The sequence below is a fragment of the Buteo buteo genome, chromosome 2, assembly GCF_964188355.1.
Source record: "Buteo buteo chromosome 2, bButBut1.hap1.1, whole genome shotgun sequence".
NCBI classification, from domain to species: Eukaryota; Metazoa; Chordata; class Aves; order Accipitriformes; family Accipitridae; genus Buteo; species Buteo buteo.
Window position 1 is genome coordinate 44,153,966 of NC_134172.1, and position 17,276 is coordinate 44,171,241.

The 17,276-nt window shown below is 40.2% G+C and overlaps 1 protein-coding gene across 2 annotated transcripts in view; it reads left to right on the forward strand.

The window, feature by feature from the left end:
• The first annotated feature begins 774 nt into the window (after positions 1-774).
• The window catches only part of LRRC3B (leucine rich repeat containing 3B), a 141,010-nt gene continuing 124,508 nt past the window's right edge, over positions 775-17,276 (forward strand). Inside the window, exons 1-2 of one of the 2 annotated variants that reach the window (XM_075052673.1) lie at positions 775-979; positions 12,060-12,146. The gene's annotated coding sequence lies outside the window, so the exon portion shown is untranslated. The remainder of the gene's footprint in view (positions 980-12,059; positions 12,147-17,276) is intronic. The other variant, XM_075052683.1, reaches the window with a different exon arrangement.

Consider the following 17,276-nt stretch of genomic DNA (forward strand, 5'->3'; position numbering starts at 1 on the left):
ACTTTTTTTTTTCCTTAAAAATGTTATCACAGAGGTGTTACCGCTATTGCTGATTGGCTCGGCCTTGGCTGGTGGTGGGTCCGTCTTAGAGCCGGCTGGTATGGGCTCTCTCTCAAACACAGGGGAAGCTTCCAGCAGCTTCTCACAGAAGCCCCCCCTGTAACCCCCCCACTACCAAAACCTTGCCACACAAAGCCAATACAGATCTCTACAGCTATGTGAAAAGACATCTTATAACAAGTGAAAGCATGTCTTGAAAAAAACAGTTTTGCTGGAAATTAACTGGAACTGCTTACATGTATTGCTGCATTCTAAATTGCTTGTAACTTGCTGGGGGGGAACACAGAGAAACTCTTGGTCAGCAAGCCCAAACCATTGCTGTTAGCCATCAGAAGTTATTACTGAAGAGAGATTACTCATGTTAATTGAGTCCCAGTGCGGAGCCCCTACTGCTCTATCTGGCTTCTGCTCAGAGGGGAAAGAAAAAAATATCTAGGCAACAAAATGTTTTGCACTGTTTGGCTCAAACTTAAAAACAACAACGCAACAACAAGTAGCCTGAAGGCCAAAACTAATTGTGAGAAACCTTATCCCATAAACACTTGTCTTATGAAAGATGAGCTATGAAAAATAGGGTCATATACAGCACGTCTTCTGCTATCCATAGCTGTGAAGTCCCAGGGGTGACTCCATATAAATAGAATTTCTTTATATAAAGAAGCATGGTGGCTATATGGATCAGCAGAAGATGTTTTCTCCCCTCCCTACTGAAGAACAAATGTTTGTTTTTTTTTTTTAATAAGCTTCTGAATGCTTCAGATCTCTCCCTTAAAGCATCATTTATACAGTGTTTTGATTGTCTGCCAGGAAGCTGGTGAGAAGCTATCTTACAGAAAGGAAAATGAATAACGATTGCAGTTCAACCTGCTGATGTGGTCAAAGGCCCTGTCATACTTGTGGATTTTTCTCTGTCAGCATGGTAAGTACATTCCTCAACTGAGCAGATGGCAAAGAGGTTCTGGCATTAATGTTTGCTTGCCATCATGGATGCAAGGATATTACTTTGGTGCATTTTTGCTGACCAGTGTTGTTTTTTTCTTGAGCGATTTAGCTTTTGAGTGCCCAACAGGATGAACCCTAAACAGCATAAATCTGCAGTGGGGTTTAATCCTGGAAAGCCTATCTAATGTTTCTCCCCCTCCATCAGGCATCAGAAATCAACAGTCACTTAAAATAACTTAGATGCAGGAATATTTGCAATTTTTTTTATACCTGACTTCACTTTTACATCTTGGTCACATTTTGGCTCATCATCATTTCATTTTATCTTGCAGTCACAGAGTATTGGATATTGTTGACTGTTGATGTCAAAAATAGCTTAAGACATATAAATGGCTCCATGGTGTCTCTGAACACTTTGGGTAGGATTCATCTTTCCTGAGTTTAAGTGATTGGTTTTAACCACTCATCCTGCCTCCTCCCAAAAGTGAGTCATCCTGTCCCAAGGTGGGCATCTCAAATGGTTGGCCTTCTGAAGGGCTCCATCACCAGCCTTTGTCTACGGAGGGAGCAAAGCAACTTAGATTAGGCTAGACTAGATGCCTCAACTGAGAGTGCTGAAGTTAGGAGGGATGAATTCTACCCCTCTAGGATAAAGGCAATTTTCATGAATGGAAAACACAGGTGATTCCACAGATTCAAATCTATGTATTGGGAAATACAAGTAATACTGTATTGTAAGGTCTTAATGTGATTTTAATTGAGAGTGTAGATTGAGTGCATCTAACATCTGAGGGAATTATATATTTATTCTATGCCTTTATTGAGTCCTGGCAGACTTCTGAGTCAAAGAAAGTGCGGAAGGTGATAAATTGTCTTCTGTGGATGATTCTTTTGTGCATATGTGTGGCTGTACTTGTTAAGGAGTGCAGCTCTTCATGCACTTCTCACAGGAACAGAGCATTTCCCAGGAAAGGGAAAGGTCACCTTCCTCAAGCTGCAACTGTAAATAACCAGTGTGGAGTCCAGAAATTCATAACTAAGTCACGTCTGACAGAACCGATTAGTCTGTTCAATTGTGAGTACAAAAATCAGAGCTGCTCTTATTAAGCCATGAATGCAAAAACTCTCTAGAAAGCCCACAGAAATTAAGGCAGATGATAACATATTTGTGTTTTTTCTCAGAGCTGAAATGAATAAGAATTTACAAATATATACACCTCTAATTAAGGAATCATCTATTTTTGTCAGGAATTGGTGGTGTTGATGTTTTTAATTTGCTTGCTTTTGCTTTTCACATTTAAATGGCCAAGTTTAAGGTGGTTTGTTATTGGTTTTGTTTTTTAATATATATGCTATAGATAACCACAGAAAGTCATATTTCAGCACAAATATTCTCTCCCAGTCTTTTTTGAATCATAGTACACGGTACAATCATGACTCCATGGTGCAGTGCAGCACTATGTTAGAAATCCCCAAGCTGCCTTCAAGCAGTCAGCTGTGTCAATATGGCAGAGTACGTCATGAAACAAGGCTAGTGCAGGTCCCCAAAGCCATGTATTTGCATCACCTATTCCACAGCCATCTCCTTTCAACTCGAAGGAGCACCACTGGCACCAGCGTGGGGATCTCAGCACCACGCTCCATTGCTTGCTGTAGTTATCATTTTGTAGTTCGTGCAAGGCTGGTGAGCTACTCAGATCACCCAGAGCTGCACGTGTTCCTGGCCTGGGTGACTAGTGCAGCTAAAGGCATAGACTGAATTACGAGTATAACGATTTACTATAGAATTTTAATCCATGGCATGCTGGATTCACAGAGTGACTCTGTGAATAGTGATAAAGCTGGTTGCCACACAAACATATTACAGCGATGACTAAATACAGAAACACCATTAAAGTTCTATCTATGGTTTGTTTCTGTTAGGATCTGCTTAGAGACGAATTTTAAACTGAAGACATTGACCCCCCCAAAATGTGTTTTTTAAAAAAAAAAAAAAATCTGAGCATTTTGTTTATGTGCTTTGCATTCCTAAAAGGAAGTAAAATTCACTGAATGGTGCTTCTGTTGCTAATAACTCAGTCAGCACTGTCGTATCTGTGTAGAGGCACATGGACAGAAACCTACTGAAAAAAATGAAGATGGCAAAATTTCTGTCATATATTCCAATGTTTATATACTGGCCCTATTTGATTCAAACAAGATCAAAACAGACTATTTAAAAAATATATATAGATATATTTATAAGCTAGGTGTTATTTTCATTCTCCAAGTTTCTCTAGGAAACCAAAACCTTAACTTTTGAAACTGTGCAGTGTAAGACAGGAAATCAAAGTGAAACTCCTTCATTTTGTAGCACAGAATTTCCATTGCTTCCTTCAGTGCAACAGCACTGCAGCTATAAAGGAAAGCAACCATAGAGTACACTTGGCACTGCTCACAAGAAATAAATCCTAGCAAATGAGATCATGCTGCAATAGGGTCTTAATTAGTTTTTTTGAAGCCAGAAGGGGAGTTAGCCAAACATACTCTCCCCCCTGCCCCTGTCTGATGTAGCAGCAGCACAGTAGAGAGATGCCACTCAATAGCCTGGGTTAATTCCGGGCTTGATGTTGAGGCCTATGTATGCCTTTTGCACATGGGTGTAGCATTTATCAGTAACTTCTACATTAGAAAGACCTGAAAGCCCCCTGTAATATGTGCCTTTTGGTGAAAGTTAGTGCTGCATTCTCACTTGTGTCCTGTGAAACTGTACGGAACAAGCCAGGCTCTTTCTACTACTTTACAGAAGTAGCACAAAGGGTGAGCAAACACAAAGGATACTTTATTTTAATGTTACATTTATTCATCTCCAGATCCATGGAGACAGTTTAGCTAAGAGTCAGATTTAATTACCTCTGACAGTAAACTCGGTACCCAGACTTAAGGCATTGACTATTCCTGGCGGAGGGCTGAGGGTCTCACCGAAAGCACTGTTTTGGAAAAGGGTATTTTCTACAGCCCCAGGAGCTCCAAGATAATCCCTAGAATCTTGAGAAGTTAATTTTGTTTCTAATTTGGAGGCCAACAGACTGAATTCACATTGGGCAGTGGGGAAGGGAAATATCCAACTGGGAAGTGAAATGAAGGGCACTGTGAGCACAAGAAAGTACAGAAGGAGAAAGAAATTGGAGAGAAAGGAAAGAGACAGAAAGGGCAGACATAGTTTTCTGCTTCCCCTCTCTTCTCTTTGATCCCAGGAGTCCTTCAGTACTGCCTCACAGGGAACCACTGTAACACCTGACCGGGGAGGCAAAGGATGACCCTGAGAGATGTTTCATCTAAGTGCAAAGGTGGTGGGCAAAAAACTTGAAAGGGTACAATTCTGCTTATACTGAGAATATTGCTAGGGCCAGGGGACTGGAGGCTTCCCTGCTTCACTAAACTGTGCCCCAGGGAGAGACACAGTATTTGCCTCTCATCCTTTCTTCCATCCGTTCCCAGGTGAGCTCTGCTCACAGCAGTTTTCTATACCTCTGTGTCGCTGGATCACTCAGTACAGCACTCACAACATCTACAGGGGAACTGTGCTGCTGTGCGAGTCAGCTTTAACCTGTACAAGTGACAATAACGAGAGGTTTCCTCTTCACTTGAGAGGAAGTGAGGTTAAGTGACTGAGTCACGGGCTTCCTAAAGGCATGTTTTGCTGCAGCAGTACACTACCAGGTGACACAGCTGCATTGCTTTCTCAGGGGCTTACCTCAAGTTCAGCATCATACCTCTTTACTAAAGGTCAGGTTGACCTGACAAACACCAACTAATGCACCCCTCTCTGTTAATTTCTGCTTCGAGCCCATTGCTTACTTCTGCTGGAACGATAACACATATAGAAAGGGCTTGATTTACAGGTGGTGTCATAATGAAAGATAGCGGTAGAACACCTATTCCTATCGTAAAGTTGTGGCTATAAAGTATCTTAGCCTATTTTCTGCTATTGTAAGATATGCCAGCAACAACAGGGAGGTGGCTAACGTGGATGAGCGTGGACAGGTGACCTTGGTGTGTGGGTATAGAGCATGATGTTGGAAAGCTGTGGCCTCATTTCAAAAATGATGTTGGAAAAGTAGGAAGGATTCAAAGAGCTACAAGAATGCTTGTTCTCCTGACAAGTCATATAGTGGGAGGTTAGAGAGGGTCCAACTTTGTGGTTTATCCAAAATAAGGTAAAAATAATTGATAACAAACTATTGACTGCTCTTTTATTCATCAGGAAAAAGGCATTAGTAAGCCTTAAGTTTTTGAAGCTGAAGCTGGATACCTTCAATGAGAAATGAGGTGACTTTTTTTTTTCCACTTTTGAGATGAGAAAATAATTGTGCACAGGAACAGTTTCTAATGGACTGATTCATAATGGCTGTCTAGTATCACTGTCTCCATCCTACCAGTCAAGGTGACATGGGTGCAGTTGATCTTGCCTTGGGGCAAGAGAAAGCACAAAATCACCTTGCTCCACACTTTGTTTTCTCTTTCTTTGTTCTATTAATTGTTTGGAGAAGTACATTCTTATATTTTTGCAAAACAAATCCCCATGAGGCCCATTCAAGGTAGGAGTGTCTGACCATCCATGTTTTTCAATGTATGTTCCAGCTCTCCAGAGTGCATTCTGCAGCTGCACACCTTCTGAAATATCCTCAGGGGCCTGCTAAAATGTTTCACTGTAATGTCATGGTCATAGGGTAGCAGTTCTGCTTTTCTGGGTGGGTTGGTTGAGTCTTGTAGTGCCTTCACTGTGAACTGAACTCAGACTTACTGCTTTAGCTTGCTCTGCTGACCCTTTCACTTTGATCTTCTGCTTTTATAGTTAGCTCTGCTACTGAAGTGAATACAGAACTTCAGCCTGAGAAATGGTTTCAGTGTGGAAATTGAGTTCTTCATTCAGAATACAAAAATGCAGGCTCTTGTATCTGCGGGGGGGGGGGGGGGGGGGCAAAAAAAAAAAAAGGAGAGAAAAGAAAAAAAGGAAAATAAATTAAAAGTATATTTTGAAAATGCAGTACTGTTGAGTAAGTCCATTGGGCCATCGAAGTTGTTAGCTGGAATGTGTGGGATTTGAAAGTAGTTGGAAAACAAGCGGTGTGTGTTGGTATGAGGCCACTGTGGAATAGGAGCAGACAGCAATATATCATTCTGAGGAATGAAAAATATTTAGGAATTCGAAGTTGCTGTCATCTAACGTTTGTCTGCTGTCATCTTTCCAATGCATGGTACACATCATTTGCTGTTAGCAGTGGGCATCTTATTCTAAAAGTCACTTTATTTTTCATCTTTAGAAATGAAAAGAGACTTTAAGAGTACTTCAAAATAATTTTTTAAGAGCGGCAGAGAGCTAGCAAAGTGCAGAGGTTTTATATTCAATTTTTATAAACTTCATGCTAAGATAGATCCATGTTAGGATAGCTTTGACTTTTCCACAAGCAGCTGTACACAAACTAACAAGAGTATGTATGCAGTCAGCTTGGCTGAACTGTCTGCATTCTGGGTTGGGGTCTTACTAATTGTCTGTACAGCTACATTTAACATGCTGTACAGATGCATTTAACAATAGCATCAAGAAATAAATGTGAAAGTTATTGTCTTGTGCTCCTATAGTAGAAACCAATTTAGTTTCCTCTTATTTTCCACCAAATTTCCTGTTCACAGCCCTGTCATGAACCTCCCCTCCTTTTTTTTTTTTTTTGTCACCTGCTTTCTGCTGTAATGATGGGCTGACCTGACTTTCTCTTGAAGTGTCTTATTTCTGACAGATTGCCTGTGAATCCTTACTTTTTTCAGCACTAGTTCCATCTGTCATATTACTTTCGCTCCTATTAGGGTTTGAAAGCAAGCATACAACCTGGAAAATGAACCCAGCCATCCCAAATTTTGAAACCATTCAGCCAATAAAGCTTAACTTTTTTTGTTAAACAATGATTTAAAATACTTAAAATATCCACAGAGTTTGTTTCAGTCTGCCTTGTTGTTTTCAAATTCTGATAAGACCAAGAGAGGCAGTCAGTTTGGGTGTCAATTGGCTGTATTATTAATAACTATAACCAGTATCTTTCCATAAATGTGTGTGTTATTTTTACCCATATGAAGTAATATATACATAGGTAATGTGTGTATAATATGCTGCTCATAATGTATGTTTTTTATTCTTGCTTTCTGGCTTGAAACTGAATGGGAACATACATAGTCTCATGAGTTTCCAGTGCACTGCATTTAAGCAGCAGAGAGCAACAGAAATCCTAAGTGGTAAGAATTCATGCAAAATATGCAAAAGTCAGGGGAGAGTTTACAATAAACAGGTCAGTTCATCAAGTGTGTCTAGATCTAGGAACAGATCTGCCAGCAGCTGAGCTGCCCCATGAAAGGCAGTGGTCATAACCCTTAATTAACAATGAATTTATATGAAAAATACCCTTATTTGCTTCTCTTAAGCTAATTTTAGTAAGGTCCCTGTCTCATCTTTGCTTGAGATTTATGTTATTTCATACATGGGAAAGAATATTTTGTGAACTTGTTTTCTTCAGGATTTAATAAAATGGTGTAAAATATCCTTGGGATCCGCCAGCTCCCCATGAGGACCGAAGTGGGTACCATGTGCATGTAATCAATGGGAGTATTTGCTCCAGAATGATAGTTCATTTATCTTTGGAGTGCTTTATGTATGTGATAATGGCAGGTCTTTGAATTAGTTATCAGGATTAGTTAGCCTGTCTTTATTCAAACAAAAAGAGTTGTAGGTAGAAACAGAAGAGACTGATTTGAGACATATTTATGTTTTGAACATAAAAGCCAAGGTAGATACTTTCTTGCTTTTTGCTAAACTACTTGCAAAGATGTCTATTTAAACCCTTAAAGTATTTGTTTTTTTAAAAAAGTATGCACAGTTGCTGGAGATTTTTATAGAAATAAAGATGCAGATTCTTTCTTGGAGCTCATAGCTTGTATGCATTTTGTATTGTCAATGAAGATGAATTACTCAGGGTCAGCAGAAAAATTGGAATAGCAGCTGATGACATGCAGCCTTGCAGGTACCCAAGTACAGACTGAACACAGCATGCTCACAAGCTCAACCTTATATGCTAGATATTTAATTAAAGCTATAAAGAGGTTAATTACTAGGTTAGTAGTTGCCTGTGTGTTTATAACCAGAACATAGCATTTGACCTTGGTCTCAAACCCATTGTATTTGAGATGGAATACAAGATGATGATCTTGGGAGTGTAACAACCATGCATTCAGCCTGTGCTACAGGAAGAGATTCACTGGGTACTACTTAGTTGCCCAATTTGTCTTGAGAATTTAGAGATTTCGATGAACGGGTGTAACTTTTGGGTACTAAGCCACGTGCATGGAAGCTAGGTTTTTCCCCTAGAACGCTGTCATGATCACAAAGATGGTAATCCAGGAGACCCTACCTATAGGCCTAAGGAAAGATGACAGTTCCTTAAGGACCCAATGTGGGGTGGGAGAGAAGGTGGCCCCAGGCTCAGCCCACCTTGGGCTACTGCCCTTGTCTTGGAGAAAACGTTGCTGCACCCACGTGAGAGGAAGGCAAGTGCCTGGAGGCACACCTCGTGCCTGTACGCAGCACTGCCTGTGTGGGCTGTGCCCATGCCACCTGAGCAGGCAAAGACCCAAATCCAAAATAAGGTTCAGGCAGACCCAAAAGGCCCTGCCCAGCCAGGGGTGCTTTGAGACTACAACCAAACAGCTCTGAGGATTCAAGGGGGTACCTATAGTGGGTAACTAGAAACTAAGTCCTATGCCACACCACCTCATGTACCGATTCTCATCTGAATTACAAACTGCCTTCTGTGAGTAGGTAGGTGTGTTCGGGATATGACCTCAGTCAGCATTTACAGAATTGCTTCCAAAAGTTTTTGAATCTGCAACATAACTGATGTTGTGGATGGTTTTCAAGGCTTGTGTGTGTTTGGCATGTTTATTTCCATATCCTGAGTTGTACTATTGCGTGAAGCTTCTATCAAGACATTAGTGTGTGTCAAATTTCAAGTCAAGTGATTTAAACTTCCATTGTATTTTATTCCACTGATTTTATTTTTTGTTTGCCCTCGGGTTTCAAAGGAAAATGAAGACAAAAAAGAAAATACAAAAATCCTCAAGTACACAGAGAAGGAAAACACTCAACTTATCCAGTTAATCTCCAGATCCATTCATACCCTTCACATCAGCTGAGGATCGAGGGCTGGAAGAGTAGCTTCAGACAGGCAATAGTGTAGCCTATTACAGGTGGTTCTGCAACTTGATGGTCTGGGAGCTAGGGAGGTTTTGAGGGGCAGACAAAAACAGGCTTGCCCCCATATCACCCCTACCAGCAGTACAGCTTACTGTAGATCCTACATTTATGGTATTTTGTTACTTGTGCAACTCAGAAGGTAAAGTAAATGTGGGGGTTTTTTTCTGGAGTAAGGCCAGCTTTTCTCTCCACAGAACAGCAAGCCTTATTGTATCCATGTCCTTTTTCTGGCTTGGGCTTCTGATCACTACTAATCTTTTGAAGGATAAAATAAAAACGAGTATCAAGCTGAAAACAGTGAAATTCTTTGGACAAGGAGAGTAGAGATGTGGATTTTCGAAATGTAGAGAAGAAGTCAAATAAAAGCTGGAGGGGTAACTTTGGAGGAGTTTTCAGTTCTTGCAGTTCTTGGAAGGAATCCTCCCTGCTGAAACCAGAACCTCACACATATCACACCTAACCTAGTGTCATGGTCTGCTTTAATATGTCTGTGATGTCTTTGTAATGACTAGCTATAGCAGTGGGACCAAACTATGTCCAGAATGATGTTCTACCTCCTCTTCAGATCTCCAGCACTCTGCACTCTTGAAAGTCACAGTGAGTCCCATAACTTATTCAGTGTAATATTTACACATGGATCTAAAGTCTGTTTTGCTACAAAGTTATGTCAATAACAGAATGGTTGGAAAAATTAAAATTTAAGGGGTAAGCATTATTCTTGTTCTTGGATGTCATATACAAATTATCTACAAAGACCTAATGAGTCAGGAAGATGCTGATATCAATTTATATTTCTAGAAGTTTGTACCTCCGGGCTGGGGTGCTGCCCCTGGGTACAGTTGTGCCTTTTCAGCCTTCCAAACCCTTCTTTTTCTCCCCTTCTCTTTCACTTTCACCGGTGTTTTAAATTGCTAACATCTCAGAAGTGCTCATCTCAAGCTTCACTTGTCCTGGAAGTTTAATTTCACAAGATAATGCTACTGTAGAGCCAATGGAAGTGGAAGCCAGTAACTTACCTCTGTGATCTATGGATGTTTGAGCTGCTCAAGAATATTCAAACATTAATGCTATCTGAGTTAACAGGTAAGGTCTAATTAAAAGAGCTCCAGTATTAGGGCCTGTGCTTGGGAGGCAGAAGGCCTCAGGGACATATTAGGAAGATAAGAGATTAAGCAGGAAGGGAGAATAAAGTATGGGGAAAATAGCTAGATAGACAAAGTAAGATGGGGTTTTGGTGTACTAGTTCTTGAAGAGATGCTATACTATTTTGGGGAAAGTGTAAAAGATTGTGGGGAAAGGAATAAGAAAGAGACTAATTATTTCAGTAACTCAGAAGTTGTGCTAGGGCTGTTCATGTGGTGAGCCCATGATAAGGACCAGAAAAACTCTCCAGTCACCAGTACAGGAAAGTGGGGTGCTTCACTAAGTGCTTCACTAAAAGGGAATCAAGAGACACTGAGTCTCTGGGATACTTTGAGAACAAGTCTGCAGGATGATTTTCATGCAACCAAATGTAGAAAGCACAGCTCGGTCCTTAAGTATAATGCTTGCTCCATAGACTTGTGGAAGGGCAGTCTGGTGCTAGCTCTCGCATCGCTCTTAGGGATGTCCCATGCTTTTCTGGCCTAAGATACTCATGGGAAAAGCATTGCATTTGCAATACCTGTCTTGCTAATTGATAGCAAATAATTGCTATATCGTTTTCTTGTGATTCTGTATGTTATAGGAGCAATCCCTTTTATTGCCATCAAGATAAAATTACTTTCTGTTCTGGGAAGTACAGGGCTGCTATAGGGACTGCATTAAAGTGCTGCTCTACTCTGAGACCTGACTGGGTCAGATATATCTTCCTTCCACTGCAGGAGTAAGGGTGAATCACCTTAGCAAACCCAGTCACTGCTGTCACGCTCTTCATCTCTACCTCCATAGCCCCCTACATTTGGCAAAGTGTTTAAGAAATGCTATGCTTCTGAGGGAATAGTTCTGTTTTCTCCTTTGGGACTCCTTACTTACATGTTGAAAACTAAGCATTGACTTTAGTCTAGTGTTTTGTCCCCCAACAGAAATTAAGAAGGAATAATGGCTCAGTGCATCATCTGGGTAGTTACCCTCCTAGTTCATTCTCTCCGCTTCATTGGCAACTCAAGCCGGTTGCCCTAAGCCAAGATGGAAGAACCTGTTAAATTTTATTGTGTTATTAAGCATATTTCTACAATTGTTCTCATATTAAGTTTGTCCCACTGTGACCTCCTTGAAAGAATAAATGCAACTCAGTGCAAGTAAGGGTTGCAGGATAGTCTTCAAAGACCCTTTCATGTTATATTTTTATCTCTGTCCTAAGATTGGCTAGCCATTTCTATAAAGCCATGATTTCTGTCTTTGATAAACAAGGTTCCTTAAAATCCTCAAATAGCTCAATAGCATCTATGACAGAAACTCCTATTTATGGTGCTAATCAAAGCCCTTCAGGATCCCTGCAGACCAAATACCTAAGCTACTGTCTCTACATCCTTCCTAGCAAGTCTGTTTATTCACAGGCAGCATCTCAAAGGCATCTTATAGACATAGTCATTATGAAGTTATTTTCACTTTGTTGTATTTTATTAGAGCTCATAAAAAGACCTACCAATAAAAAAGTTGCTCTAGCTCACCTCTCACATAAACATACTGACGCCTGAATTCCCACAGTACCCTGCCAGAATTTAAATATTCTGTTATTTATTTAATGCTGATTAGATGCTGGATTTTTTTTTAATTAAATGATCTCTTCTTACAGTTTTCATTATACCAGTTTTCCTGTTCGTGATGACAGTACGAATGTGCATGATGGGGTGGAACAATGAGCCTGCTGAATAACAATAAGGTCAGATTTCTCCTACATAATAATATCATAGCAAAGATAAGATATTGGATATCCTTCTTTGCTGCTGTTTAATATTAAGGCATGTATTGGCCTCACCCAGGGATGCTAGGTTTCTTGGAGACATACAGATAGTTTTCAGTGATTGTTTCAAAGGTACCTTTCCAATAGCAACAACAAAATATAACTAGTACCAATAGAGTCCAAAAGTCCAAATTTTTCAAGCTCTAGTGAAACTTTCAAAGTCTTTTTGATTGCTGAATTGTCTGCCTAAGATGTGGCTAGCAAGCTACTTCTTTTTCTCCTTACAGTCAGACAGTATAATCAAAGCCTACATGACATATTTGTCTGTCTTTAATGTTTTATCACATCGCTCTGTTCTTTCATCTAGAAACTAGTACTTGTCCTTCTATGCAAATGTATCTATCTATTCATTAGTCTGTCAGAATGTCTATAAATATTAGATTGTTTTGAGGAGGCAGTGCCTAATTTGTCAAATGAAAATATTTTTCTCCTGCTTTCTAGCACATGAATTGTGATGGATGCAATTGTGCTCTGAGATGCATTAAAACCCAGAAGTTATAGCTATTTAGCTGGTGGGTGCCTTGAAAGTATGTCACACAAATTACCCAGCTGGAGAGAAACCACAGTGAAAATCCTGTTATTACCTTCAAAAACATATGGACAGGAAAAAAATTATTGACTTCATAAGGCAGTTGAGGCCCATCTTTTTAGTGACTTTTTTCAGTCACTTGTGCATATGAGCTCAGTCGATATACAGAAGTACCCTGAATGATATTTCGATCCTTACATTTCATTGAAGATTTATCTTCTTTCTTACCCTCATTGAAACCTCTCAGACTATGTGGTTACAAATTATCTCAAAATATCCTCTGGCAGCCAAGTGAAAGTAGTAAAATTATTTTGTTTCGTTTGCCTCTTTTCCGAAGTGGAACCACTCTGAAATCCATCAGGTAGTGTAATAGCAACACATTGTACATACCCTGAAATAGAAGAGGTGTAAAATGATGTTGGCAGCAAGAGTTACTATTAAGAATGCCTGTCCTTTGTCAGGTAGCTTTGGAAGAGGAGAGAGGCTTTGCAAAGGAATGATATTCACACCCACAACCACATGTCCATTTGTGCTCACGCATGCACTTTTCAAAACACTACAGTGTGTGCTGACAGCATGCAAAGGATCAGCTTCAAAAATTTCCTTTGAGTCATTTCTTAGCCTCCAGCAGTGGCTGGAAAAGGTGTTTGTGATCAAACTGAAATGTAAAACTGTGGTACTATAAATAGTAGCAAGTTCTACTTGCTGGAGAATATCCTTCTCTAATACTACATTAAATTTGTCTTGAAGAGAGTAAAATCAGTGTAGTGAAAACATTTCTTTTGTATCTTTATAGTCTTAAATAATGTTGATAATTGCTTACTGCAATCATTTCTGCCTCAGCTAAGTACTGGTAGTGTCCTGAAAGAAAAGCTTATTTTCATATTACATTAGGGTTTTCTTTTCTTTTTTTTTTTTAAATATTGCTTCTACTCTGGTCTGTAGTGAGTCACACACTTGGATACAACCTTTATTGACTTCATTGGGAACAGCACCTTGGGTAAAAAGTACCAAAGGTAGTCCATCCTTTGGAGGGAAAATACTCAACCCGTCTTGCCTCTCTACGTACCTTTCCTCATTTGCAGGTTTCCAGTACCATACCTCAATCTGGGTATCAGTTTTTCAGCTCATCCTTGCCCCAGTCCCTTCAAGCTCTACTGCTGCAACGTGAAAATAGGAATAAGGAACCTGCCGATGATACCTGTGTGCAGTTTGAGGGAGTTCAATGCCTGGGTACACTGGAGGTCCTGGGGATGCATTTTCTAACTCATTTGGATGATATCCACCACCAATTTTTCCTCTTGCAGAAAAGTTAAGGAGCAATCATAGCATCCTATATCCCACTGGTATTTGAAGTTTCCATTCCTAAGCAGGAATTCAGCTACCTAATCACAGGTGTCCGGCACTAGACACCTTTGGGCACCAGCTTGGTGTTGGAGAGGCAGCCTGAGGGTTGGTGCCATTCCTCTGTGTGTCCAAGATGGTGCTAAACATCTGAGTCCTACCAATATGTCTAGAGTTTTTTGTGTCTCGCATATGACCTTTAATCCCAGACCTGAGATTTTCAGGGCCTGAATGAGAAATATACTTATTACTGCTTTTTCAATCCATAGTTCAGTTTTTCTTTCTTTACATAGGTTGAACAATGAATTCTCTTCTAGAGTATCAAGGTTTTGTAGTAGCATATATCTAGCATATAACTTATTATTCCACACTGCTTGCTTATTTCAAGGCTCCAAAACAGGGGGAATTAAGAATTCTCAAATTCATTGTATTCTTTTCTTCCAAGAAAATGCAGTAGGTTATGATGGCTTTATTAGTGGAGATTAGGGGTTTATAAAGCTACTTTAGAGAATTGGCTCATTCGCTAAAGGCATTACTAAATACCTGCATACTTCTATTGTGAAGCCTAGCCTTGGGAGGATGGAGATATATGCTTTCTTCCCTGCCAGAGGCTGTGTCAATGATTTTAGGCAACATGAGGTCATGTCTCTGGAGGAAACCATTTGCATTACTGATGTTCATTCTTCAGAGTTATTTCTAGTTTGGTATTGTCAAAATTGCTCTTGTTCCTATCTACGTGTACAAGGCCAGATGTGCACAGGTGAAATGAGACAATTCCACATATGACCACCAGATAAATTACTATTTGCAAGTGTTATATGTGCTAACAAAGTGGATGGTTGGGGACCTGCTTGGTATTTGGCCTGTAAGAGGCAGCTGGTGACAAGCTATTAACAAAGGAGAGTAACAGATTGGTTTTGTTGGGAGAACAAGCTAGACAGTTTTAGTACAGCCATGTTTACCCTCAGAAGGGAAATGACTGATATCAGAAGCCAGAAATGTCTTATTGTGAGTTTTATTCACATCCATTTTCTCTTTAAAGAAAAGGGAATAAAACTGTGGCTGTAGTAACAGTTATAAATTGAAAAGTATTGGGAACGGAAGAGAAGCTGCCTGCTACTCCTGTTGCTCTGTTCTTGCAGTTCTTCCTAAATATGTGATTTCAAGTCTTCTTTTTCCCCAAATAATGAGGAGTCAATATGGTCGTTTCCATGACCCAGAAGGAAACAACTTTTAAGAGAAAGATAGCACTTAAATCTGTGAATGAGGGTTAAATCATCCAGCTGAGTAAAGGATGGGAAATTCTTAGTAGGCTGGGTAGATGAGCCATTTTTGGACAAAGTCAAGGATTAAAAAAGAGTTAAAGAAGTCCTAAATAAATAACACAGAGAAGAACTATGAATTTAACAAAACCAGCAATGTGATAGAGTAGGAGTTTGATGTGTGTTACTGGTTCCAATAAACAGTTTAAATAAGTAATGCTGCAGTAAATAAAGACGAAAAGGAGGAAATGGCAAAGTAAACTTAAGTTGAGGGGACAATTAGTTCAGAGAGGCTGAATCAGTGTTATACAAACTAAGTATTCAGGATAATGCTGCTGCTTTATTTCTCTTGGAGGAGAAAAGCTGAGTTTAAGAATCAAGAACAAGGTCTGCCAAGGCTACAGCTTTATTCTGCAAACACCGACTCCAGCTATCAGCCCCAGTAGAAGCCTTCAGCTGGATAAGTATGAGCTCCTCTTCGGGCGAGATTTCTTTCATGGGCATTATGTTGAACACAGCATCCTGTTTTATGAAGCACTGTGGGGGAGCTGTATAAACAGTTGAAACTTATACAAAACACTAAAGTTTTTCCAGATCATCTCTTTCCAGTACAATGTTCTTCTGTCTTCTTTTTGTGGTAATGATAAACATTCAGAAATTATAGGTGCTCTGTTAGACTTCCTGATGCTAATGGAATGCAAGTATGGAGATATGCTCCAGTCACTATGAACCAAAGATTTTTGTGAGGGTAGCCAAAAATAAAGTTTAAAGAAGGACTTTGTGGTGTGATTCCACACAACACCTAGACAAGGTGACACGAGCATGTGAACCAGCAGGATTTAAGATGAAGGTACCCATCTGACTTCAGTGTTCATAGGGGCACCTATTCAGGGGTCATAGCTTGGATAACAGAAAACACATTCAGGAGCCAGAAGACTTCCCTGTTCTTCTGTGGCTGCCCAAAAGGCTGTGCTGAGCTACGAGGCTGCTGAAAGAGAGGCAGCAAGAAGGCAGAAGGGTGTTTGTGCTTGGACAGGGGAAGGCAGCTGTAGGGTGCCACTGGCACTGCCTGCCCTTGTGCAAGGACAGAAACTATGCTTTCCTGAGCCCTCTCTCTGGTAACGTTCCTGTGGTGCAGCATACCAGGATATAAGCATGTGGCATGCTTGTGACAGGACAGAGCACTCCCAAGTATGCCTGGCTAATAAATCCTGTTGATTTGGTAGAGAGAAAATGTTGGGCTAGTAAGAGACTGGGTTGCTCTACAGTACTGGAAGGCATCCAGACTGTGAGATGTGCCTGTAGCTTCTATAAATGTATCCAAGCCAGCTTTCTGTCGACAACTTTGGGCACCAATGACAGGGTACTTTCAGCAGCATGGGTCTCATTGTGCATCATGGGCTTCTCATTGGACTGTTAAGACAGACTTGGTTTAGCTTAAAGCAAGAGCATGTCTCCAGGAGATGCAGTCAAAACTTTGAAGAATAAACACAAATTATTGCATAGGTCAAAATGCAAAAACTCTAGAAAACAAGTGCTCTGACATTTTGGAAGCCAGTGAATGAATGGTCTATACATGATGCTGGGAATATAAGTTTAGGTGGCTGGGGATGCAAGGTGGAAAGTTATCTTTTCCTGAAGCAGGGCAGGGCAAACGCAGTCTGAGGAAGAGGTATGAATTATGGTAGCTGCCCTGGTTGTACAGTCAGATGTCCCCTTTAGGAACATTGTGAGACAATTAGAAACAGTATTTCTTGTCGTACTGAACAATAACATCCTTTAGAATACAAGACATTATTTTATTCCTGAAGAGTTCCAAACAAGATCTTTCTTCATTGTGAAAGCTTCTGCTTACAGACTATTCAAACAATTCTCTCATGGAGAATCAGAGTTACTGTTAGATAACCAAGAAGT